This window comes from Pezoporus occidentalis, unplaced genomic scaffold (assembly GCF_034315485.1).
Source record: "Pezoporus occidentalis ecotype Australia unplaced genomic scaffold, CSIRO_AGI_Poc_V1 ctg322, whole genome shotgun sequence".
NCBI lineage: Eukaryota > Metazoa > Chordata > Aves > Psittaciformes > Psittacidae > Pezoporus > Pezoporus occidentalis.
This window is the reverse complement of record NW_026915181.1, coordinates 285500-311021: the sequence shown is the minus strand read 5'-3', so window position 1 is coordinate 311021 and position 25522 is coordinate 285500. Positions and strand designations below refer to the sequence as shown.

Genomic DNA, 25522 nt, shown 5'->3' with positions numbered 1-25522 from the left:
CTACAAGAAAACAGAGGATGCATTGTTTCATTCAGCAGCAGTAGTATCAGAATGTTTATGCAACTGGGAGATAAATGCACTTCAATAATCACATATTTTAAACCCAATGAGAGCACCTGATATCACTGGGGCTTCTCATCCTTGTAAAGGCCATAATTCAGAGCCTGACCTCACCAAGTTCTGGCTACCAACCAGGCCACGAAGTGGTTTGCTATACCAGTTCCACTGCCACCTTGAGATTTTGGTGCCCTCCTCTGGAAGCACACTTACACTCCATAATGCAGCCCAGGCTGTAATATGCAGATATGGATACTTACATTTGATTAACTGCAATCTGATTAATGTTTATGCAAATGTTGGTAGAGTGACATGGCTAGTTTCTAACATATCTTGGTGATTTCACAGGCAACAAGCATAGGTAAAATGCTGCACTTTTTCCTCATGTATCAAGAATGTAAAACAGTCCTAACTTTCAGAAATAGTCACCTATTCCTGAAACTATTAACTATTGTTCTTTAACTATTGTTCTGTACCACAACAAGCCAGTGGTAAGAGAAACCTTGAAATAATGAGGAAATGACTCACTTGGATCTCACACTTAGTGCTTCTTCAGTCCCAGGTGACACCTAATTCATCAGCAAATGCAAACACTATTATTCACCTGGAAATAGGGGAGGTTTTCCTGTAGAACTAAATGCTTCCATTTACATACACCATGGTAAAAAAAAAGAGAAAAAAATAAAGTAAAAGACTGCAATCACAAAGCATTTAGCAAAAGTGTCTTCAGTCATCCAATATGATACCTGTTCTGTAATATAAATGTTTCACAGCTGTTCTCATACCTTTTGAAAAGTATGAACAGATAATCTATCACTGGTGTCATCTGCACCAGATCTCCCAGAGCACTTTTTGTTTTGTTACTGTATTTAAAATGGAACAGTTCAGAGGGAGAGTATTGTTTTAAACAATTGTAGCTACCATTTTCCAAGCATATAAAGTCAAACAAAGAAACCAAACCTGAGAAAGACCATTTTCTCCACTACCAACATAAAGAAGTATCAGAAGTGATGACAATGAAAGACTCATGTGCATGTACAGACAGGAGGAACGGTAATACCGGAAATACAAACTGTGAGCAGCCACCTTATCACACAGTGAGCCAAAAGCAAATAGAAACTGACATTTAAAAAGATAATTTAGTTTACCAGAGTTTGATTCATTACTGTGGTTCTAGTAAAAATCCTACACACCTTCAGGAAAAGAAACGTATCATGGCAGAGACAAAGACTTCCCTGTATCATGTTGAAATTTGAGAGTCACAGGTTTAAAAAAAATAAATAAATGAAGTGATTTAAATAAGTGCTACTTTTCCACCGTCTAGTCATCATCTGTGCAAGCCCCAAGGTCTGTAGGGAAGAATGAAGCATTACCAGCTAGCTTTTCTATTCATAGCCTGGGTCTGTCTCAAACTTCAGGCAGTAAAAAATGTTCTTGTCTTCTGCAGCTTCCACATTTTCCTTCATTACCTAATTTTTAGAACTTTCATCTTTTTATCTACTTAAAACCAAACAAACCCCCACAAAATACACCCCCCTAAAAGAGCCAACCAGCCAACCAACCACCTTAGCACAGCCAGTGAGAATTGCCTTTCTTCTGTGACCCCTCCACACTACCTCTGTACTGTTGTTGAGTTACCATATAGAGGCTGGCATTAATTTGCCAGGTCTTTGTGAATCTGTGACCAGTGTCCATCTTTCTAGCTAGATTTCAGGCAAGCAAGGATCATTATCCAACTAGAAAGTGCACTTCACGCCTCTTCCCTCTTCCTCTTATTTTTATCTTGAAAGAAAAAGTCTTCATCTCCAGTCAATTATCCCAAAGTGCAATACTTTATTGAAGTATAAAAGACTATTGAAGGTAAGGCACATTCCGTGCTCAAAAGAAACCTCTGTGTCTACAGTGTAGGAGTGATAATCCATTGGCAAAGTGAGAGATATACTTAATATATAGCATGTCAAATGTTTGCCCATTTTTATCTTTTTATTAAAGGCAGATGACCTAACAGTTTTAACAGAAATGGTTCACCGTGGAGAGAAAGTGCATGGGAACAGCCTACACAGATTTACCAAGTACAAATGGTATGTGACCAACCTGATAGCTTCCAGTGATGAAATGACTGGTTCTGTGTAGGAGGGGAGAAGCATAATGTCATATCCCCTATCTTTAGCATGGTCTGTGACACAGCCTGCCTCAGTCTGCCACTCTACCCCTACAATCAAACTGAGAAGAGAAAGTTTGGGTAGATGGAATAAAAGGGGGTGGGTGACGGTTTGGACTACGTGGCTCAGAGGATTGTGATCAACAGCACAAAGTCCAGCTGGCAGTCAGGCAGTAGCTGTATCCCTTAGGAATCAACACTAAGGCAAATATAATTTCATGTCTTATTAAAGACCCAAGTGAGACTGGGGGACTGTTCAGTAAGTACACTGAAAAGCAGAGCTGCTATTCAGAGAGAACTTGACAGGCTACAGAAATAAACTGACAAGAATCTCATGAAGTTCAATAAAAGGAAAGCCATGCATCTGAAATGGGATAACTCCATTCACTAGGTTTCACTGGGAGCCAACTGGCCAGAAAGTGGCTTTGCAGAAAAGGATTCACTTTTTGCATCCATGTTAGTTAAGTTAATATAAATGATTGTTTACAGGTGTTTCAAAATGATAAGCAGCCCCTGAAGTACATCGGAAAGGCAGGCACTATTAGCAAAAAGCTTAACCCCATTTCTCCTGAACTTGGAGATTTGAGAGAAAAAAGACACACATGAGTCCCTATGGAACAACAAGAAAAAGGCATGGAAGGACAGATATGTACCTGTTTTTTGTGCTGACAATTTTTCTCTCCTTGTTCTGCTTTGCTGCTTCTATAGACAAAGATACTTAGCTTGGACTCAGTACTTGTCACCAGAGATGACAGCTTCCTAAGGGAAAAGCTGTGGCTAATACACCATTTTAAAACCATTTGAACAGTCACAGATGGTCACAGAGAGTTACAGAAAAACAGGGGCCTGAGTAATGAAGAACTCAGGACCAGTTTCTCCCCAGAGGAAAAGGTTTCTGTTTTCAAAACCCAAATGGGTGGACTGTATGAGAGACTATAAAAAATCCTCAGATACTACGCTGTCTCAAACAGAGACAAAAATGCAGTCAGACAGTACTTCAGATTTATAACCCAAGTCAAGAGACTCTACAATGCCAGGAACAAAAAATAAAATAAAATAAGAAACATCAAAAAAAAACCCCAAGTATCAACATACAGAGCTTTTCCAGGTTTGGCTTTGGTTTGAGTTTTTTTCATAAACCACCCATAACAAGGAAAAAGAAAAAAATTAAAAATCAATTGCCATGAGTGAACAGATGAAGTGAATTTTGCAAAGTTTACAAGTTACAATACTATTTACATGAGAGCGGCAATGTTGGCTACTGAAGAGCACAGGTAGATAATATGAGGTCAACTCCCACCTATGATACATTTGTCAGTGATTAGGAAATAACATTCCTGGATTCAGCTAAAGCAATGTTATAAAAATCCAAGAAACTAACAACTAAATATGCCTGATAAATATTTATGCCACGTTTATAAAACGACTGTGGTTACTTACCAACATTTATTTTGAACATCTTTTACGTACACTGACATGATATAATTAATAAAAGAACCTCACTAAGTTCTACATAGTCCATGATAAGCAAATCATACAGCCTAATAAGCTCATGTTACTTTCCACTGCAATAATTACTCATATACACACATCTTCCAAGTATTTACAGACAAAAAGCAGCTTTGTAACAGAGAAATGAGTTAAAACCTGCACAACTTGTGACAGCTCATTTTCATCACATACAAAGGTCTCCAGCTCAAAGCATGTATGTTATACTAGGTATAATTTAAAGGACACTCCATCTCAAGGCTAGGCACATAGCCCTTCCAAAGTAACATTCCTTGAAAAAGAATCATTAGGAAAAGAACAAAAAACAAAGCAAACAATAAAAAAAAAAAACAACCTTTATAACCTCTGTGCAAAATTAGAAGTAAGCACAGTTACTAGAGAAGACACAGCTCAAGGCAAACTTCTCCTTGTATTATCAACACCCAAATCTATCCCCGTGTCACAACAGTCTTTGTTTGCCATTCAGCCTTCTTCCCCCGGAAGGAAGATACACACCTTTTTATCTACTGTTAGATACAGATATAAATACTAATACACACGCAAATACATCAAGGTCCATAATTATGGTGTGGTACGGAGAGGATGAGGTAGAAGGGAAAAACTGGGTTTCATCTGCCGTCCACAAGACCAGGCTGCCGAGAGATTCCAGCTCTTCAAACTACACTCCTCATATTTTTCCCAAGGTTTTGCTCACACATAGCCCACAGCAAATCCCGTTACATTCATGTGCAAAATCTGTTAATGCACTACATGGCTGGCAATGTTAAGTGCACAGGCATCATGCAGTTAAAGTCTGCATTTCCCTCAGCAACTGTTACTTAGTAACCCCTCTGCACATAAATAGAATTTCACATTACCACATATGTGTTGTGAAGGCTAAAATCCATGCCTCAATTCTGTAGGCAAGCAGGAACTAAAGGAGTCACGCAGGAAACCGTGTATCAAACTCGCACCAGCTAACATTCAACTGCTTCTCTAGGCAGAGAATTTAACTGGAGAGGGAAAAACCGTGCATGAACAAGGAGGCATTTCCTCTACTTTTCTCTTGCTAGTATTTTAATCATAAAAAAGGGGCACATACAACTTCAAAGAAGTCTATCTCAGACAGACTTTTTGGTATTATCCATATACTGTGGAGTGGAGACTTCAGACATAAGCACAACAGACTTTGCAAAGCTCTTCACCTTCTCCTCTAGAGGTAGTATAATCCACTAGCTATGTAACTTCTACCTAGAATTAGCACTGTCAGAGCCACTGTCAAAACATTACTTAAAAAAGACATGCAAAACAGATCCAAGGCTGGCTGAAGAAAACAGGTGGAGTATGATGTATGCACAACACCACCACATCACACTGCCACCACCACCAGAACAACAACAAATAATAAATAAAATTCATCAACTCTAAATACAAAAACTTAAATAGCTGTTTTATATTAATTCATATATTTGATGATTCCCATATACAGGCTACTTAAATTAACTGACAGCCTATGCAAGCTGCTTGAGTAACTATTAACATGGAACTTCAGAATCACTTTAGATCAAGAGATTGACTTTTTTGGATTGAACAAAATAAGTGGCCTGCTGGAAACACCTAGGCATCTTTTAAATTCAATTCCCTACCATTGCAAAGGAAATATTACCATTACTCTGGTTCGTCCCATTCTTTACCGCTAGCATTCCAAGGTTTTAACTCCTAAAATGATTTATTGTAACAGAAGTGGATTGTCTTGACACAAAAGCAACTCAGTTACATATATTGCATTTCATGAACAAATACATTCATATGAAGCAGTTACACATAAACTACAGCTGCAATTATTACACCGGGTGATTAAGTATGAGCATATAGATAAGCAGACGCACTTCATCGGCAATTCTATTAGCCAGTTTACAACCTCTTGCAGCCTAGCACATCTCCTTAAATGCAGCATTCAAGTAATAATTTCCAATCTCCTCCTAACAATGAAAAATAATTACCCTAAAAAAGGATTCCAGAGACTCTAGCAAACCAAATTACTCTTTCCCTCAAAATTCCTCAACCACAAGTCTTGTCTTGTAATGGGCAACTCAACAGATACAGAAGTTCTCCTTGCAAAATCCCAGAGAACCAATCCTTCAAACTATGGATTCCGACTTTAGTTTTTTCTTCAGCATAGCATAACCATACCTCAATACTAATGATGTTGCAACAAGCAAGACGTCCTAACTCAGACCAAGAAGCCTTTACTCCTGTTAAGCGTCAAGGCAATTTTTTTCTTTTCAGGGAACAACAACCAGCTAGGAACCATTTAAAGATTTGAAACTAACCACACTATATATTGTGACTAAAAGAAGGCCAGATGCTCAGAGATGTCCCTGAGCCCCGATTTTCTTAAAGCCACAAGTCCCAAGTTGGCAGCACAGCAGCACAATGGAGAACTGAGCAAGAGACCTGGCCAAATCTAACTCCGTGATTGGGGCAATTAACTGGCCATCAGGCTCTCTGCAGGAAGAAAGCAGCTCTGCACCTGCTCTGCCAGCCCACACTTCCTAGCCTAATTGGTTAAAGCAAGCTGATCAGGGCAAAAACCAGAATAACTTGTCAACTGCTGAGACCAGAGCTCAGACACTGGGATCAAAGCCAAGGCCCCCTGCTCCTGGTGGAGCCATCTCCCTTGTGGGCCATCTCTAAACACATTCAGGGGGTCTCCTGTCCTTACACACAAGCAGCAGAAGGCTGAATTGGACTTGATCAATGATAGGTAATTTAGTTGATGCAAAGTCTGTGTGTCAAGCCCCATAAGCTTCCAAAACACCACAAACCTTTTACTGTCCCATAAGCAGGTGACTCAACAGCTGCAACATGGTGTTATTACAGCATTAATTGCATTATAAACTCTTTCTGCAAAATCTTAGAGTAGCATCTGATGCCTGAAAGATCTCAGCATTCCTTTTCAAAGGCAGACATAGCACACGTTCCCCTGGGTGTTTGTGTAGTTGGAGCTAAAGGTCACTGGCCAGAACACTGAGACAATCTGCTATTAGACCCCAGGGCTCCCCATCCCACCTGAATGCATCCAGTGACAGACACCTTCTGCCTTCCTTTCCCCAAATCTCCATAAATTTTTCTATTTTTAGATGGTTTTACTGATCCTTTATAGGGCCCATATAGCATAGCATAACATAATAATGATAAAATAATAAACAACAGACAAAGTGCCAAAGGAAAGGAAAAGGCTGCAACAGGCAGAAGAGGTACACTGAAGAAATTCCAGAATGGAGTTATGTCTCCTCTCCTCCTGAGAGGGCTGAAGGGAAGTAAAACACAAGCACTGAGGTCAAAACAAGAGGAAAAAGAATTAAATAGATATTACATCTATTTTTTCTACTTACAAATACCTTTACTTATAAAGCAAGAAATGAGCTGAAGGAAATGTAAAATAAAATTTTTAGTAAGAATTATATTTTTGAAAAAAACTAAGTTGCAGGAAAAAAGCAATTTGTCAAGTAGATGAACCTACGAGAAACCTAAAGCTAAATGTTCAGGTTCACATTGTTAGTGAAAAAGGAGAAAAGGGAAATCAAGGCCTCTGCTTATGTAGTGCTGGGCCTCCTGGTCCATGTGGTATGCAAGGACTTCCAGGTACTCAAGGAAAGAAAGGGCATATGGGATACCCTGGAAGAGATGGAGAAAAGGGTGACCCAAGCTTATCTGGTGCAACGGGGTCATCCAGGCTCCTTGGGCCACCTGGCTCTGCTGGGTTTCCTGGACAACCTGCCTACTCAGGCATACAGGGGGATCCAGGAGAAAAAGGCCCCCCAGGTCCTCCAAGAGCTGTTGAAACTCCACTGCTTCCTATAAAAGGTCCACAAGGAGACCCTGGATTTCTGAGTCCCGCTAGTGAGACAGGGTTAGTTGGACCTCCTGGAGCTCAGCTCTTCAAAGATAAAGGGGCAGCGAGAAGGGGGCCTGATGCCATTGTCAACACTGTCAACAGCTACAAATAAACATCATCATTTAAGCCAATCTGAATCTCCAAACACAGATCTGATTCAGAAAGAGAGGATTAGCACCACACTATAGGAAAGAACCTCTTTGCATCAGCAAGTATCCTGCAGCATAAAGCAAGTTATTTCTTTCAGCAGAGAAAACTAAGTTTTATTCTTATTATGTACAGCTTGTGATCTCAAATCTCATCTCATGTAACCAAGCTCCAGAAGGAACATCAATCATCCCAAACACACTGAGTTTTCTGTGTAGCAGTGCACCAAAGACAAAAAACAGTTGTTACTTTACGCAGTGGGTTTTACCTACTGTGGGCTTTGAAGCCTTTCCTAGAACATTATGATATATTTATCTATATTAGTACTTTGGATTTGTTAAGTGTATTACAAACATATTTAGCTTTTTTAATCAACACATAGTATAAGTATTGAAATATCTTTAATATACTTCATGAGATGTAAACATTCCTCAACTGTTACAGGCACAGACTTAAGATTCTCAGAGTCTCACATTCACCAACCTTTCATCTGCCAAGCCTCAGAAAAACAGGATTGTCTGGAATTTCAGACACTGGGTTTAAAAAAAAATATAAAAATATATAAAAAAGAAAGACTGTGGTTATCAAGGCTTTATCACCGCACACCATAAGGCCAGTTTCATCTGCAGTAGAAAGCTCTGCCTCAACATGAAGAAAACATTTAGCCTGTAGCCCAGAGGGAAGATAGCCAGGCTCCCCAGGGTGGAAGGCTACTGGTCTTGCCTTTTGAAACTCATATAGTGAGCACATTTGCAGCCCTATAGGGACATGAATAGAGTATCTACACTGGAAGATACGGTTGCATTTATATATACTTCTAAATATACACGTGTAATTTTTTATATATGGACACATGCACAGATATATACACAGGCACACAAGGAACTGAGGTGGGATTTAGAGTTTTTGCACACAATTTCACTTCACACTGAAAAATTTCAGCCATGTTTCCCCAAAAGAACTCAACAGCAATTCTCTGTTTTCTCCATAAAACAAATCTTTACAGGTACAAGGTAGAAAACCAAGAAAGCAACACAACTTTATGACAAAACAGTATATAAATATTTATGATAGTTGGTCATAAAAGTAACAGGAGATGGTTTTGATTTTCAGCTTTCAAGTATTTGCAATGGCAGTAGTGGACTGCTTTGTAAAGCAATGTAGTGTCATAGGCTGGGATAGCCGCTGAAAGTTGTATGTCTAAATAGGGAGAGAGAGCTGGATGGAGAGCAAATTTTTCAAGCGGAGGTGTGTTGTCAAAAAAGTGCAAACTTTCTCTTTTCTTCTACAGTGTTCCCATCTTCCTGACCAGACTGCCTGTTAGCTGGCTCTCTCTTCACTGCTTCTAAGCAAGCAACTGAACTGTCAGCTCTTAAGTATTGTTTCCAATGCCTCAGAAAAATCAAAACATGGCACTGAATTTGGATGGCATCAGAGATGGAAATGCTGGCAGAAAGTAGTGTGCAGGAAGAAACCGTGTGTAAGAGGCTGTAGAAGGAAGATAAACGAAGCAGCTAGACATGCAAGTCAGTTATGACCACAAAAACGAAACAACAACAACAACAAAAAATAAATCACTCGGATCTCAACATACCAGTCTCGGATAGTGCCTTGTAACCAATATGCTTCTAGTATACTGCAATTTGCATAACTCATCTGAAAACCTCAGCACTACCAGACAGTGCATCCAATCCCAAAGCTCTTACACAGAATGGGAATAACCAAGGACTCCAAAATTAGGCCTTTTCTGTGGCTTTCTGGCTGCACAAGGTTCATGAGCAAGCCTAGAGCCCTTACGCCTCCTGGAAGTTCATCTTTCAGTTCCAGCTAAGTGCAGCTACACCAACATAAATGTCACTCTGTGCCACTGTGACAAAGCCACATGACTTCCATTATTGCCTCTTCTTGATTCTAACTAACGCTCAGAAGTCCCTTTAATTACCCAGGGAATATGGCATGCATTTTGTGGCCTCCAGCTCTAGGCAAATCTTGGTATTTTCATGGCCACATCCACGGGATGCTACACTGAAAGATCAGATTGTTTTTAAGAGTGAATCTTATCTCAGCAATCAAAAATAACATCGTATTTCTCTGCTTAAAAGTTTTTCAATTTCCTCTTGCAAAAAAACTTTTTTTCCTCTTCTGTAAATGCTACCTAAGTATTTCCATCAACTTAAAGCAGAGGGCATGAGAAAGTTAAGTAAAAAGGAAAAAAATTCCATGACATTTTAGTTCAAAGTGGAAAAATCAGTTTACGAACTGCAGCAGCAGATGAGTTAAACTTAGTGTTTAAATAACTGTAATTAAGTAAGAAATTCAGCTTCTGAAGTGCAAAAGGAAGCCACTGCTAAACTGATACTTGGTCTGCAGAAGCCCTGTGTCTTTTCAGATGTCCATTTCACAATTGCTGAGTTCAGAAATGAGAACAAAATTCAACTCGCCTTAGTGATATGGAGCTCCTTCCTCATAGCAGAACATTTTGCATCAGGTCTGAACAGAGCTGGGGTATTGGTTTTGTACCAATGCCAAGTGTAAAACCGCATCTTACAAGTAGTTACACTGATGTATCTGCACAGTCAGTTACACTACCAGAAATGCAAATGTGCTGGAGCAGTGTTTTATTTTTCTTCTGTTTCACGCTAGTCTTCCCAGCTGCTGCCCAGGATCATCAAAGACAACTAGCATTAGTGGAAAAGGATGAGGACAAACTTCAAAACGCATTTTTTTTGCAGGTTTAATACTTTAAGTGCTAGAGGAGAGATTTACCAGTCACCGTCTTAGATACTGGAGATTCTGCTGTAGTTTGGCCCAGGTACCCAAAGGTAAAGCTTGTCAATCTCTCTAATAAAGGGAATGCACTTACCACGACCCATTTTACAGCTATACCTGCATTCTAAAGTAATACATCACTGCAAAAGTTTTTTTTAGGCTCTTCTCAAACATAACGGAAATTCTAGTTTGTTACTTTGACCTATCTGACCCAATTTCAGAGCAGGTGGTAGAATATCGTCACATACTGATCTACGACCACTACAACACGGGAGGTACAAAAGGGTTATGTGACAAAGGAAGATACTGCTCTTTTTCAGGCTCTCCACATCACTTACTGCTTCCTCAAGATTAAAAACATAAACAACTTTTTTTTTTCTGGTGTGAAGATGCTGAAGCACTGACCAACATGTTCCCAGGCTGAAGTATGGGCTGACTTATTAAAGTAATTTCAGCAGCTGTTAACAGTTCACAGAGAGTTCACAAAGAATGGGTGGTGTATTACACCTCTTTTCTTCCAACTCATACCCGATTTAAGTGGTACTTTCATTTAACTTATTTCACAGTACATTTATCTACTTCTATATCAAAGCTAACAAGAAGGGAACTATAGGAAACTATACCACAATAGCATGGCATCTGAAGCACAAGACCTTAAAAAGTACAGAGTGTACTTCCCTCTTTTTCTAGTCAGTTCTGCAGAATAAGGGTGGGAGAACAAAGCCTAAGACCCTACCTCCTCCCCAGCCAAAACCACAGTGACTGCACCTCTTCCTTTTGCACTCATGCAAGCTCAAACAGCTTGAGACCTAAATCAAGAAACACTGTTACTTGTGTGCACAACAGAAAAACATGCTCTCTACTTACGAAGGTAACGGTTATGCGAAATATTTAGTCGCATTTCCATTGAAACACAGATCTAGTTACATACTGCCAAGATTATACAATTTAGGCAACTCTTTAAACATTAGTAGCAGGCATTCTGGCAGGGATCAGAACTTGCTCCTCACTTGTATCTGCCCTGTGTCCAACCTTTAGGTCTTCCACCAACTGCTCTGCACAGCAGAGCACTGCATCAGTGTCCTTCACATACGCACAGCAAAGGGAAAGGTGGAAGTGTAGAAGTACCAGCTCTGATCCAGTGACAGTTTCTGTTCCACACAGACTTATAATGAGGTTACTATATTTTAGACATTAGAAACATAAACCATTATAACTAGAACTGACCCTTCAGTGCCTGAAGAATTTAATGAACAGTCAAGTATTCAAACACATGACTTCAATTTAGACACATAAACTGTTCCCTTTAACTTTACAGGAGCTGCTTGCCTACTTAAACTTGGACTTGCAATACCATACTGAATGATGGTCTCCAGGTCAATTTTTGAGGACAGATGTCATAACTACTGCATACTTTGCATTCTCAGACATTTCAACCGAAAAGTCATTTCCGTTTTGTTATCATCTTTCTACCTGAAGCACATTAGTGCCAGAAGGCTCCACCTGAAGTCTCCAAGCACTAGTACTAGTACAGAATGATACTGCATCTGTTCCAACAAGCAATCCAGTTAGACAGTACTATGGTTAAGAAATTAAACAGGACAGAGCAAGCACAAAAGGATATATACTCAATGCCAACTGTAGGTCAATGGCAGAATTTAACCAAAGAAACATATGTCAAATTGAACTAGTTTTGCTTAACCTGACAGCCCAGAACTTCCCTTCACACCCTGGAAGAGGGATTTGCCTCTTCCAAAAGCAGTACTTCCTTGTACCAGAAACTGGCTTAACCAGGAACTGGTTGGTCATGAGAATTTCTACAGGGTGCAACCTGTAAAACTCACTGGTAAAAATGTGCATCAAATCTCACAGCAAACATTGGCAGTTTCAACATCTTAAAAGTATTTCTCTCTGCTTTGCCTTCAAAAAGGTATTGGTTTGAGAGGGAGTGTTATAATCAATATATCAAATCACAAAAAATACGCCCCTATAGCACCTGTGCTCTTTATTGTTTTACAGCAACCCTGAGATCACACAGCTGTACTAGAAAATAAAAACTGTTATACAGCTTTGATAGGGGGAAAAAGCGGAAAGGCTTCACTCTGATTAATTTATGCATGGTAGTAAGACTATCTATTTAAACGTAATTAAAAAAAATATCAAATGCCATGTTTGTTTTTAGGCTTGTTTTGTTTTTGTTTTTGTTTTTGTTTTTTTTTACAGAAAAGCATATCCCAGATTTCAAAATCCACATAATCTGTATGTTACATATCTTTCAACCTGTAAGTATTGAAAAATAAACTTCGGTGTTACAAAAGTAACACTTCAGAGCAATTAACAAAGCAAATAAAAATCACTTCATCTGTTGGTTTTTTTCCTTTCTTGATACTTCATGATACATACCAAAGGGAAGCACCTGTAAAAACCACACATATGGCTCAGGCCTGTTAGAAACCTCAACCATGAGAGGTAGGGCACCAGATGAGATTAGTGTGAAAACTCTTGGCTTGCAGATCATTGAGCATCTATGAAGTGAACAATACAACAACTGTGCCAGCCATCTTCAGAATTTCAACTCTCTCTCATCAGTGAGAGCCAGAAAACTTTTTGCCAACGTTACTAGGAGTAATGCTGTCCAGGGTGCAAATTCCTTAACATTAACAAAATGATTGGGGAAAAAAAGAGGAGAGAAAATAGCATCTCCTCAGAAGCAGCACAGAAACCTTCTGATTTATTCATGAGTGCTCACTCTAGCAATTTACCTTGAACTAATTACACTCAGCTCTCCTTAAAACACTGAGAACCTGTCAGTTTATTATCAGATCGACAACTGCAAAACACATTATAAAATGGGCAATTAAAAGCAAATTTTTTCATAAGTTTACAACATAGGAAGACTTGGTCACTGTTAACAGATAGCTTTTAGTCCAAACAAAACACTAAATTGTAGACTGAGTGTCTTACGATCACTACATCTGTTTTCAGTTTTGGCCTGTGAGAAAGCAATATACTGTGGCAATTACATTTCCCAAAGTTTTCAATTAGGTACCAGAAGTAGCAACTAGATTTTATTCCTTGGTGTTTATTTTCAGCACACCCCAAGTACGTCAAGGTCATGAAATAGGTAGTTGATTCAGTATTTCCAATAATCTAACATGTTCCAGGCCTGTGTAAGTTGCTTGAGCAATCCCTTGGCATGGCAGAACCATGGATTTTGATCTTTTACTATAGGTCACAAGCCTGGGTTCCAGCTCCCACAGTACTATCTGACCTGAGACACATGAAAACCAGGCTCCAAGGACTCAGTGCATTTGGTAGTTGCTGTGGAATAGATGGGACAATGCCAGAAACCTTCCTTCCAACTCCATCATCCTAAACAACCAATGACGTTAAGGGCCAGTTTGACAGGTACCAAGAAGGCTCAAAGATTTTGGGATGGCAATGTATGTGCTGTACAGAATTCTCAGAGACAATAAAAATGGAGAGCAGCAGACAACTGTGCTGTTGTAATATTTAAAATCAGCATCAGTCATTACAAAAGAGCACATGGCACCTCATAGCTTAATGATGCCAAATTCACACAGAACAACTACAACCCTAAAAAAAAGAAAAAAAAAAAAGGCCAATAAAACTTTAGTCATCTACTCCATCTACTCCTCTACATTCAGCTCTTGGAGAACTGTTAAGTTCTCTGAGAACTTTAAGAAAAACAAGGCATGAAAGCCCATTCTTTTCATTATCATTGCTCTTAGATACATTCATTTCAGTTTAAACCCAAGTATTAACACTAAGAAACTTAAACAAAATAAGTACTTGCACATTTACTAATGCATCAAGTAGACTGCAAAGTCTATTATAATCCAAGGTAAAAAGAAAGAAGATGAATAGCTGGGTTCACTGAATAGTTTTTATGCATCTTACAAAACCATAAAACTATTAAAAAAAAGCAGATCCATTAAATACAAGAAAAAAATCTGACTAAAATGGAGTATGCTATTGTTCTGCATAAAACATGACAGTTTTGTAAATAGTTTTACATTATTTAGGTCAAATAGACCAACTGCTTTTCAAAGCATTCAATTAATTTCACAGTACCTCATTATTTATTAAATAATCGCTGTAGCTTGGCACACTTACAAATCAAGAAAAGGGCAATATTTTGAAAGAAGTAGCGCAGCATAGGAAACCATTTTTTTGTCTTCTGTAAATTTCTCAATTTGAAAGCATCTTGGTGTCATGTTAGACATTTGATTAAATAATTACTTTCCAGATCATTATTTCTAAGTTTGTAATTCAAGTACTCACGTTTGCTCAAAGAAAAGCAAAGCCAGATGCCTACTAAAAAAAAAAACAAAAACACAAAACCCAACAAAACCCAACAAACTAAACCCAACCCATAGTAATTGCTGTATCACAGGACACTTACTGAACAACCAAGAATTATGATTGCTACAGTTTGGCAACAGTCTCTCTAATGTCACATGAAACAGCTGCCTGGAGAACTTGCCTATCAGTTCAGGAGCCAGTACGGCATTTGAGACTCAAATTTGACATCACATGTTCAGTTCTTTGGTACTATATTTTTGGGAAAGGAAATACAGTTAAGAGCCTGAAGTTAAAAGTAACGAATTTCAGAACGACCCATAATGAGATGGTAGCCTCTTTCATTGAAGTTCTGTTGCTAAGAGCAAGGAGAGGCATTTCCACTGTAGTCTCTGCAAGCCTTCAGCAATTGTTTCCCATACCACTCTAGAAGCCTGGTGGGAAAATACTTCTTATTTAGAGCTATATTGAACAGCAACAATTAAAAAAACCCAAGAAGCTATTTTAACCAAAAAAGAAATAAGATCAAAAAAAAAGAAAAAGGAAAAAGTATGACATGGTTATCACTTTCACTGAGAACTTCAATGATGCCTGTAAGAACTAAATCAAGACTGACATTACATGGAATGCATAGCTGCACCTTAACCATGCATTTCCTGATTTTAAATCTGTGGCCTTATTTCTTGTGACATGATTACTGTCTTACGTGCATAAAGGGAAATTTTGTAAAACATTGCCTATTTTAAAGTTCAGGGGTTTGGTGGCTTAGGGTTTTGTTACTCTAGAAGGATGAGTGAGGGACAGAAGATACTTTAGGTAAATGAACATTATTTTGATTGGAGAATCAAGTATTTGCCATTAACTAATTAGGAAAAGAAGGAATTGAAAAATACTGCAGCAATCCATTTCCTTGTAGACATGTCTCACACACAAAGCGCAACACTCACAGCCACCTGACTCTTGCTCACAACTGCTTGCACTTATGGTATAGGCTTATTCAGTTGGAAGAATCTTTTCCTTTTTGAGGGCACATGTGCCCCACATCTCACTCACCTGCCACCCAGATGCATCAGACACAGGTAATCTCAGAGCAGGAGAAAAGTTATGATTTTCTAGGCAAATGTCTTCAAAAACCAAAGATGGGGATATATGGCACAAACAGACCATCGAGTTCCATAACCTGCAGTATCTCACACCCTTGGTCAGAAAGGATCAAAATAGTTGGCTAAGTACATCTGTTTGATGCATGTGACTTTGCTGGATCTGCACAACAGTTTTGTAGAGAGGAGGTCTACAAAACTGGTCATTACAAGACCACAACTTGGGACTCCTACTTTTCTTTGTTCTGGAACTGAAACTTTGGGCCACAAAACTATTTTGCAAAATACTGCACAAACACAAACCAAAAACCATACGTACCCAGTTGTCCTCACTTCCTCCTGATTTTGCCCTATTCCTTCCAGCTTGCTTATGTATCTTCCAGAAGGAGATGGAAGTACTAACAACTGTATGAATTCTAGTGTGTATACCTTTTGGGGATAGCTGCTTGCCTGTCACAGCAATGCAAACTACCCCCATTCCTCCAGACAAAGCATAGAACTACCTGTTTACAACATCTGTCCAATGCAAAAGGCAAAGCTTTATACAGTGTAGGCTCAGACTGTAAACTTACTTTTGGGTGGGGATGGGTGGAGGGAAGTTAGCAATAGCTAGCAACAAGAAGCAAATTTTTTTATAGACATAGATATACACACACAAAGATGCCTTTTTTAAAAATATGTGTGAATTCTTTTCCGGTACAATGTAGAAAACAAATAAACAAGATATTATCACAAGGCAAACAGATTTAACACTATGTGCAAAATAAACAACAGTGTCAGCAGAGGCTAAGAAAACAAGTACTAACTTCTAATTAACATTTTAACATTTTGTCCCTTTTTTTTCTGGGGATGAAATTTTTAAAGCTGTATCTCCACAGACTGAGTATCTTTTCCTTTGGAATTCTCTTATGTGCTTCTCTCATTTTACGTGTTTCTATATAGCTTCTTTCCTATGGATAAAGCCAATGACTGCCCAAATGGAGAGCTGTCAACATGCAGAATATAATTAGATCACTGGCTCTTTAAAAAATTTTTACAGTATTACGTGTCTAAGGCTCATTTAATTCATTTCTACCATAACTGAGAAACATTCCTTCTGACGCAGGAAAACACCACATCCCTCATAAATCCAGCACAGAAAAATCCTGGTCTGGCCACATCTCATAGGAAGTTTTTTTTTTTTAAAAAAAGGTGGTCATTTTACAGTGACAACTCCAAAACAGTAATGGTGAAAGTGATCTGGTAAATACACTGCTGTGCTAAAAAAAAATATGTATTTCATAACACACATTTCTAAAGTGGCCTTGCCTCCACAGTTTTCTGCACTTACCTTGGTTGACTTGTCAGCACTATGTTCTCGTTTTCCTACATGGTTCCCCATGATGGATCACCAGAACTTCAAATTCTGAAAAGATAAAACCAATACAGCATTTTTGAAGCCAATACATTTGTACTGAAATACAAATTAATTTTTCATCTGACACAGAACAAAGAGACTGTTCCCATAAAATAAGCATTTTTACAGTCCAAGGTAAGAGGTATGAAAGATCCTAAGGGGAAAAAAAAAAAAAAAAGAAAAAGCTTATCTGGTCTATTTTGCAAATCTAAACAATACTAGAAAGCTTTCCTTCTTAGAAAATAAAACAAAAATAGCCCCACATATACAGAGCAGGAAAAATAAAGCATTTCTTGTGAAATCTGCACATAAACCAAGACCAGATGAGACATCAGGTAGAGGCTATGTCTTTTGATATTATGTTTATAATAAAAGTGTAATATATATCAAATGATCTGTAACTATGAATTCCCATAAAAGATCAAATTCTTTCACATTTGCCATTATAAAAACAGAAGTTACTGCAAGAAAGCACCACACTAAATTGCTAACAATTTGCTGTGGAGGTGAGAATGGATCTGTTCCTTACAGCCCATACTTTTCCTGACAAGTAAGAAAGGAATGCCAGCTCTTTGAATTTTCTGGCTCATCCTGTTGTAGCTCAGCCTTAACAGAGTTTATGTAGGTTAAACCACAACACTTGAATTTCAGCTTTTTAGAGTATACACGTGGTTCCTCTACATATTTCTTCTCATAGAAGCATGTGTTTGTAGAGGTTCTTACATACCACTGCTGCTTTCAGCCAACCTGAATGCAGTGCAAGGTCACATTTGAAGTCTTGAAACTTAAAACTCTATGCAAAAGATGAAACTCAAGTGGACTTTTTCCTCTCAGAATTCTGAACTTTCAGTAATAAAGGTCAGTTTCTTCTGGTAACAGTAATACTTCATTATTCTGCAATAAGCAGAGCTATATACCATAAAACCTTATCATCAGAAATCCTGGCACAAGGCTCTCGTTATTAGTGTTGTTATTTCCACCGTGATCTTATGAAAAGGCTTGGGAGAAAAGGACGAGGCCTTTGCTATGATACAAAAGAGATGAATAGATTTATTTCCCCCTCCTGTGCTAATAAATTTTCAAATTAGTTTGGTTCTGCAGTGCTCATTTGACTATTTGCTCTAAAATCAAAATGCCACATATTGCTGTATCTGATTAAATAATTTCTCACAAATACCCACTTCAAAGGTCTCACAAAGGAAAAAGTTACAGAACATCCAAACTCAGTAAATGCAGTCAAGGTAGAGTTTATTAGGAATTTGGAAACAGATATTTAGTTTTAAATAGCGCTATGTATTCCATAAAACATTAAAAGAAAAAGCCCTAGCCTTTCAAATTGTGAAACCAGCAGAACCAATTCACATTTTTTTGTGAAACAATGAACATTTTCAAGGAAAAATACAAAAAATCATATACACTGGGTTTCAGAGCTGAACTGTCTCAAACTGGCCTTTACCCTACAAGTTAAGAGCAGGAGTTCACTCTCATCACTTACTTCACAACATAAGGAAAATATAGTGGAATACAAAACTGTAAGAAATGTTTGCAGCGGAATACAAAGGCATAATGTTCCAAGTGTTAATCTTCCAGTCCTTTATCAAAAGATTAACTGAACTTTATCTGTAACACACACACGTTTAAGCAAACGGATTATGGAGTTGAGATAGTACTTGCAAACCAGAACTCTGATCAGCATCCTCCTGCCTCCCCTTAGTCTCCCTGGTGTCTTTGGAGTAATGCTCCAGCAGTGACCAGCCTGTTGCATGAAATGCTAAGCACTGCAGAGTCGCAGTCCTGCAATGCCAAGTTAGAAAAAGATGGCAGATGCAGATGAGCTGTACTGTGAAACTGACAGATAGATATTTAAAAATTGTTTGTTGCCCAGTGAAAAGAAAAGCCATAAAAACTTCCATGCTGCCACACCACAGATACCTGACAATGATAAGGTCAGTTTTCTGCTCGAGAGTCTGCACAAAGCAAGCAAACAGAACAAAAACCGAGCAAACGGAGGAGTGTAGGAAACAGCTGATCAATGCACTCCCTGATTCCCACGTGTATAATTCCTTCCACAAGATGCTAAAAATTACACACAGAAAGGAATGAAAGAGGAAAAAAAAAAAAAAAGGCTTGGAGAAATGAAAATGCATAGTACAATTAGAAGTTTGGGAGTGTGTTTCGAGAGTACACCTACATCTGGGTTGAGTGTTACATTTCTCTATAGAGAAAATCTGAAAACTAACAACATTAGTTAAGTTTGTAAATTTGCACTTCTGCTTCCTTTATTGTTTTGAATGCATCAGAGGGACAGCACGTGGTCTAAATTCACATGATCAACCCCTTCTTATTCTCACCAGAAACTAACACTAATATGATTAAATTTTACTTCATCCTTTTTACACATAAACAAATGCAGATGTTTAAATTCAAGATAAGTTAGCTTAACGAATTTATAACAATACCTAATGTAGAGAAAAGGCTACTTTTTAGCCAAAAGGCTAAAGCAACCAGATGGTAGCAAGAGTATCCTAGAAGTTACAGAATTCTTCGTGCTACCTATTAAATGGAGAAAACTCTTAAGTAATCCTTTGGGGAAAAAAAGGCTTCCAAAAAATCTGACATGAATTAGGAAAGGAAATACATAGTTCCAACTGTTCTGTAGTTATCTGATCAGGAAGCAAAACCATACATACATACATGCCTTGTAAACATGAAAATCATTTACAGCAACAAAAAAAACTAAGTTTTCAATTTAGCCTCAAGCAGAAGTCTGCTTTACTTGGTTAAAAACTGAGTACATCAGTAATTTTCACTTCAGGATACAAGTACACCCTGAAGCATTAAGACTTGAACACCGATTTGGGTTCTTACTGTCGGGAGGAGACCACACTGCACAGTTTCTACCTGTGTCAATTTTTATGCAATGAGTTGAGTCACTGATTGCAATAGGATTACTCATTCTACGATCTTCGCAGGAACTTGCAGCTAATTATTCAAAAAATCAGAGCTGGAACAAGATTTGTGTTTTCTTTTTAGTCACCTTCATAACACACAGGTTGCCAGACTAAGCAGCTCTGTAGAAAGGAAAGCAGCAGCTTCCTGCACTTACTAACAAATGTCTGTCAACTGATCAACATTCTTGTTTGCAGAGGAATCTGTACATGCCTTAGCACTGATAAACAGCCACAGGACAGTCATGAAGCTCCAGAACAATGCAAAACCAGAAGTCCTGTAGAAATGCAGTAACCTTCTTTGAATCTACCATGAATCACATCTAACAATAAGCTGCCAAAATAGGCCTGAGCACGAGACTGAGTTTATGACTGCAACAGCATTTTCCCAAAACCTTCCTGGAGAAACCCTGCAAGTTTTGTAATTCCTGTGAGATGAAAGATTTGGCACGAGTTTAAGTCACGGAATGAGAGGGGACACTGCAGGTCTGCAGCAATCGGAGTACATCACCAGCTCCGCTATAAAACTCTCCATCAAGGCTGTATGTTTCAGCATATTAAAACTGAGAGGCTCAGGAAAAAACGGGCCATGTGAGCAAACTGACTTAATATGACTAGAAGTTCAAAACATTTCAACTACCTAACAAGTCTATTGGGTGCAGTGAGTGAATTACAGCAGGAAGCCATGAACTGTTGCTGCAGACACTGCCAGCAGAGTCACCCAGACACCTCAGTACTACGCCACAACCACGTACTGAGCTGAATCAGCTCTGCTGCCAAGACCCAGGCACTTCCCTATCCATGACTGATACAAAAATAACTTCAGCTATCCAGCCTGCCTCCAGTAATTCCAAAACCAGCCCTGGGATTTTGCCTGGGGTAATAAAATAAAGTGTATCCTCTCATCAATTTACCTTCTTATGGAGTCAGTCTAACAGGTAACCTGATGGAAGCCTACACCAAGCCGCTTTCCTGCTCTCCTCATGATAGGAAGCCATATTCCACCTAGCAACAACTACAGAAATGCAACTGCCTTACCTGAGAAGAGAAAGTTCTCCTCCCTCTCTGCCAAATACAAAATAAAAACTGAAACCAATACAAAAAATGACAGGAAAACTCAGGTATGAATCCTGTACGTCACAGACCCATAAAAATACACATATGTTGGAATCATGTAACTTATTTCTCTTCATCTGAACACTTGATTAAAAACAGGAGCTTATGCATCATGTATCATCATACCACAATTTTTCTAGCCCATTCTAGTCTGCCTATTAAAATTAAATGGGTATTTGTAGTTAAGAAGAGGTTCTAATGATCCTCCCATACACATATGCTGTCTGATAAAGGACTTTATGATTTAGAATTTTCACTGAAAGGCAGAAAAATACTTTTCTAAACTTTCTGAACGTACCAAGAAATGCAGTGGTATCACTTTCTGCAGGCTATGCTGTTTAAAGTGCAAAACAGCATTTTCTTACTCATGGGAACCTGAGAAAAGTTCACTCTTTGTGATCATCAGACTCCCTTTAGAACGTTCTTCCCCTGTAATAGCTCATAGAACATTGTAGGTTTTGTATATACTAAATACAAATTATAAACTTCAGTTCAGGAGCTGGTTTACAGTGATAGGTCACCAACTGTAATTCAAGAGTTACAAGAGGCTATAAGCCAATGTATCTGGAGAACCTTTACTGAACATTAATGGTTACTTCATATTAAACTACATAAACTACTAAATGTAAATCACAGGATGCTGCAAATGGTCTGTTAAATATGATCCTTGAAGAGTAATTTAGTTACATAAAATAAGCGTTCAATCTTGCGTCTTCCCACACACTTAACTATGACTCAACAGAACTACACATAATAATAAAGGTATGCAAGTACTTACATATTTACAAGTATCAGAACATAATTATTGCCTTGTCTAGGAATACATATTCACCACAGACTGATGTTGTCAGATAATAGTGCAGAGCTACAACTCTAGATACATTTAGCAAGTGCGCCTTGCCTTACTCACGCATGTGAAGGGTAACCATAGAACATAAAAATATCTGAGGCATTTACTTAAAAATTCCTGCTAAATAAGTGACTATTCTCATCCAAGTAAATATTACATTTTAGTTACTACATCCAGATCTTATTAGACAAAATAAAAAAGTGTAATTACTTTTAGGAAATGTGCAAGATCTCTCTGATTTCAGCAGCCCTCTAATGTATATTCTTAATTACAAACCCAGCAAAACAACATGCAAAAGATTTTTTCTTCTACTGTCAGGTCCAGGTTACGTAGCTTCTTGGGAAGCAACCACCTTATTTCCAGCACTGGCTCTCAGCTAGATGGAAAACTTTTGAGTGGGAATTTTCGGGCGCTCCTTCATCCCTCTTTCGAAACAAACTGAGACACTCAGTATGCCTCATCTGTCCCTTGGGAATTCCCTCATCATGGTAACCTAGTACTGCAGTGCACCAAGAAAGAAAACCTCCAGCAGGCACAGGCGAGTGTGACCTGCAGCTAATTCCACCAGCAGCCAGAGTCAGCTGCTTCAGACTCGGATGCGAGCAGCTACAGAACAGAAATAACCTGCTCCACAGGCAAACTTCTTCCTAGGAATCCTACCCTCTTAATTCAAGTGTTAAATTATTTCATAAAATATAGTGCCTTATATCCTTTACAAGTTTCAGTGTTATTTAATGCAGATTTAGTTTTCCATTATCTGTGAAGGTGTGCAATCCTTGCTAGATCAAACCTTATTTCACTTTTGACTTCCACAATGATATTTCTCTGAGGACCCCTTCCTGAAAGAAAAATACATTATTCCAGGCACATTTCTGTCATGAATTATCTAAACCAGTATTTCGGTGCTGACCATAATATTTAAATGAGAGAAGTCACCAGGAGCTTAATACCAAAAGGTGTATTTAATCTTGCTTGTGCAGTGCCTTGCTCTTGTCCTGCTCTTCCCGGTCTATTTAGACATTAACATTAATTTCCATGCTTACATACAACTGTACGTGCCTTAGCAACACTCCTTGGGGTGATGGGCCAAGTTCTGCCACGCTGTTTACCTGAGAAAGTACTCCCCAGTGTACTGAGCACAGTTGCTCAATAATTGACACACTCCTTGCATATTATAGTAAAGGACACCAAAATTATTTTTCACTACAATTTTGTGCAAACAGTACAACACAGAAGGGCTACACCACTGAGATAAAATACACTCTGGGAAAGAATGCTTTGCAAGGCAAGCTATTTCCTAAAATTGCCATAGGGTAAGCATAACAGACAGGACCCAATGTTTAACATGTTTTCTGACTGCTTTAATCACAATTGTCCTCTGTTGATTGCCAAGAAGAAGGATATTGCATATTATTTTTTTGAAAAGCATGATTTTCAGGAATCTCACCTCAGTATAGCTAAGGGTATTTCAAACTTGATTACAGACAACAGTCTGTAAAAAAATATACTCAAATTGCCACACCACATATATTATTTTCTGTAGTTTATGTTTCTCTTGCTTTTCTCCTCTTTCTTCCTTCAACCTTCTCCACTCTCTGCTGTAACACCATCCATCTCATCCACCCATTAAGATACAATTTTAAACCGAATTGTCTTAATAGAGCTTTTCACCTTCCCTTCATGAAGGGAAAAATGCTCACATAACATCACTTAGCACACTGATACTCTGTCAGTGATTATAAACAAATTTATATAGCATTAGCTACATGTTTACTCTCTGTCTTCAAAACACTGTTAGGGGAGCCCTGGGAACTGTATGTCAATCCATTTGCAGGGTCATAAGGAAATTCCCTTAATCACCTCCACTTTAAAAGATAGGACAGTGCATTTGACAGGGAAGGTGGGCACCAGCCCAAAGACCTGGGGCAAGGTACAGGATCCCAGCATATCCACATTATTCCTTCTGGCTGCTACACTTTTACCACAGCATCTTCACCTCAGGCTTGACAAATCATGGATCTCCTCACTGCCCTCCATGCCTGTGACAAGATATGTACGCCTCACAGCTATTCCCAGTCCAGAGAACAGAGTACAGCATGCATGCCTAACACACGCATCCCTTCAACGTATACCAAAAAGGAAACGTTGCCCTCCTATGAAATTAAGTTTAATTCGGCTATTTTTATCTCAGTCATTAATATCAATGGGTTCATTTAATTTGCTACATAGTGTCTTTTATAGACACCACTACAACAACACAGGCTGATTTCCCCTTCACCCACACACACACTGGAGGACTGCTTAGGTCTGCATGGCATACAAAACCTAGGACCAAGGACCAATTTTTCCCACCCCTCTAAAAAGGATCTGACACATAATCATGGGTGATTTTTTTCCAGCACCTGTGTGCTCCAGAGAAAGTAATTTGACATTGACATTGTATAAATTCTCTAAGGAAAAAAAAAAGGGGGGGGGGGGGGGAGAGAAAGCTATAGAGAGAACGGCTAAGAACAGAAACACAACATAACCTCACTCTATAAATTGTAAAGATATGCATTAGACTGTTATGACCACCACTTTCCACTATCATTGCTTCTAAAGTACCATATTTCCTTTAGCGGTACACCTCTGCAGCTGTGGACTTCACCTCTCGGCCTCAATGAGTCAACAACTAGAAGGTATACACTTGTCTGAATGCTAAAATATTTGTTAAAAAGATAAACCAGCATACAAGAATATACGAGTGCAGTATCAACCAATAAAATGAAAAAAAAAGAATTAAATCCAAACTCAAATCACAGAAAATTTCAGGCCAAAGTAATAATCTTACCAGTACCAGCAAGGAAAAAGCACAGCACAATCAAGACACTGTACATACAAGTACCATTATTTGTTAATTGGAGATGTTCAGCTTTTGAGATTAAGGTGCTCTGAAATCAGACAAGACCTAACAGCTGTTTTCCCATAAAAATAAAAATATACCATGAGAACAAACAACAACATATATTTAAAGACTCACGGTTTTTCCTGTTCACAGCTTAGAAAAACAAGTTCTCTCCAAATGGTGAACGGTATGGTCTCCCTTTTAAAGTGAGGTAGGCCACCTAGGCTTCCCAGTGAACAGAGCCACTTTGATGGTCACCGTTTCATTAACACACTGCAGAGACTGATGACAAAATGCACACCTGCAGCTCTAAAAGCATATGAATCAAAGGCACTGTATGCTGGCTCTTATCTTCTCATATTCAACTGACTGACAGACGGGA

At 38.6% G+C, this 25522-nt stretch overlaps 1 long non-coding RNA gene across 4 annotated transcripts in view; it reads right to left on the bottom strand.

Moving 5' to 3' along the window:
• Nucleotides 1–25522, bottom strand: part of LOC134168742 (uncharacterized) — a 50111-nt gene that overhangs the window by 12334 nt on the left and 12255 nt on the right. For 2 of the 4 annotated variants that reach the window (XR_009966653.1, XR_009966652.1), the window contains exon 2: nucleotides 17277–17351. This is a non-coding gene — a long non-coding RNA (uncharacterized LOC134168742). Of the gene's footprint in view, nucleotides 1–17276; nucleotides 17352–25086; nucleotides 25112–25275; nucleotides 25427–25522 lie in introns of those variants that run through there. The other 2 variants (XR_009966651.1, XR_009966654.1) reach the window with 2 other exon arrangements.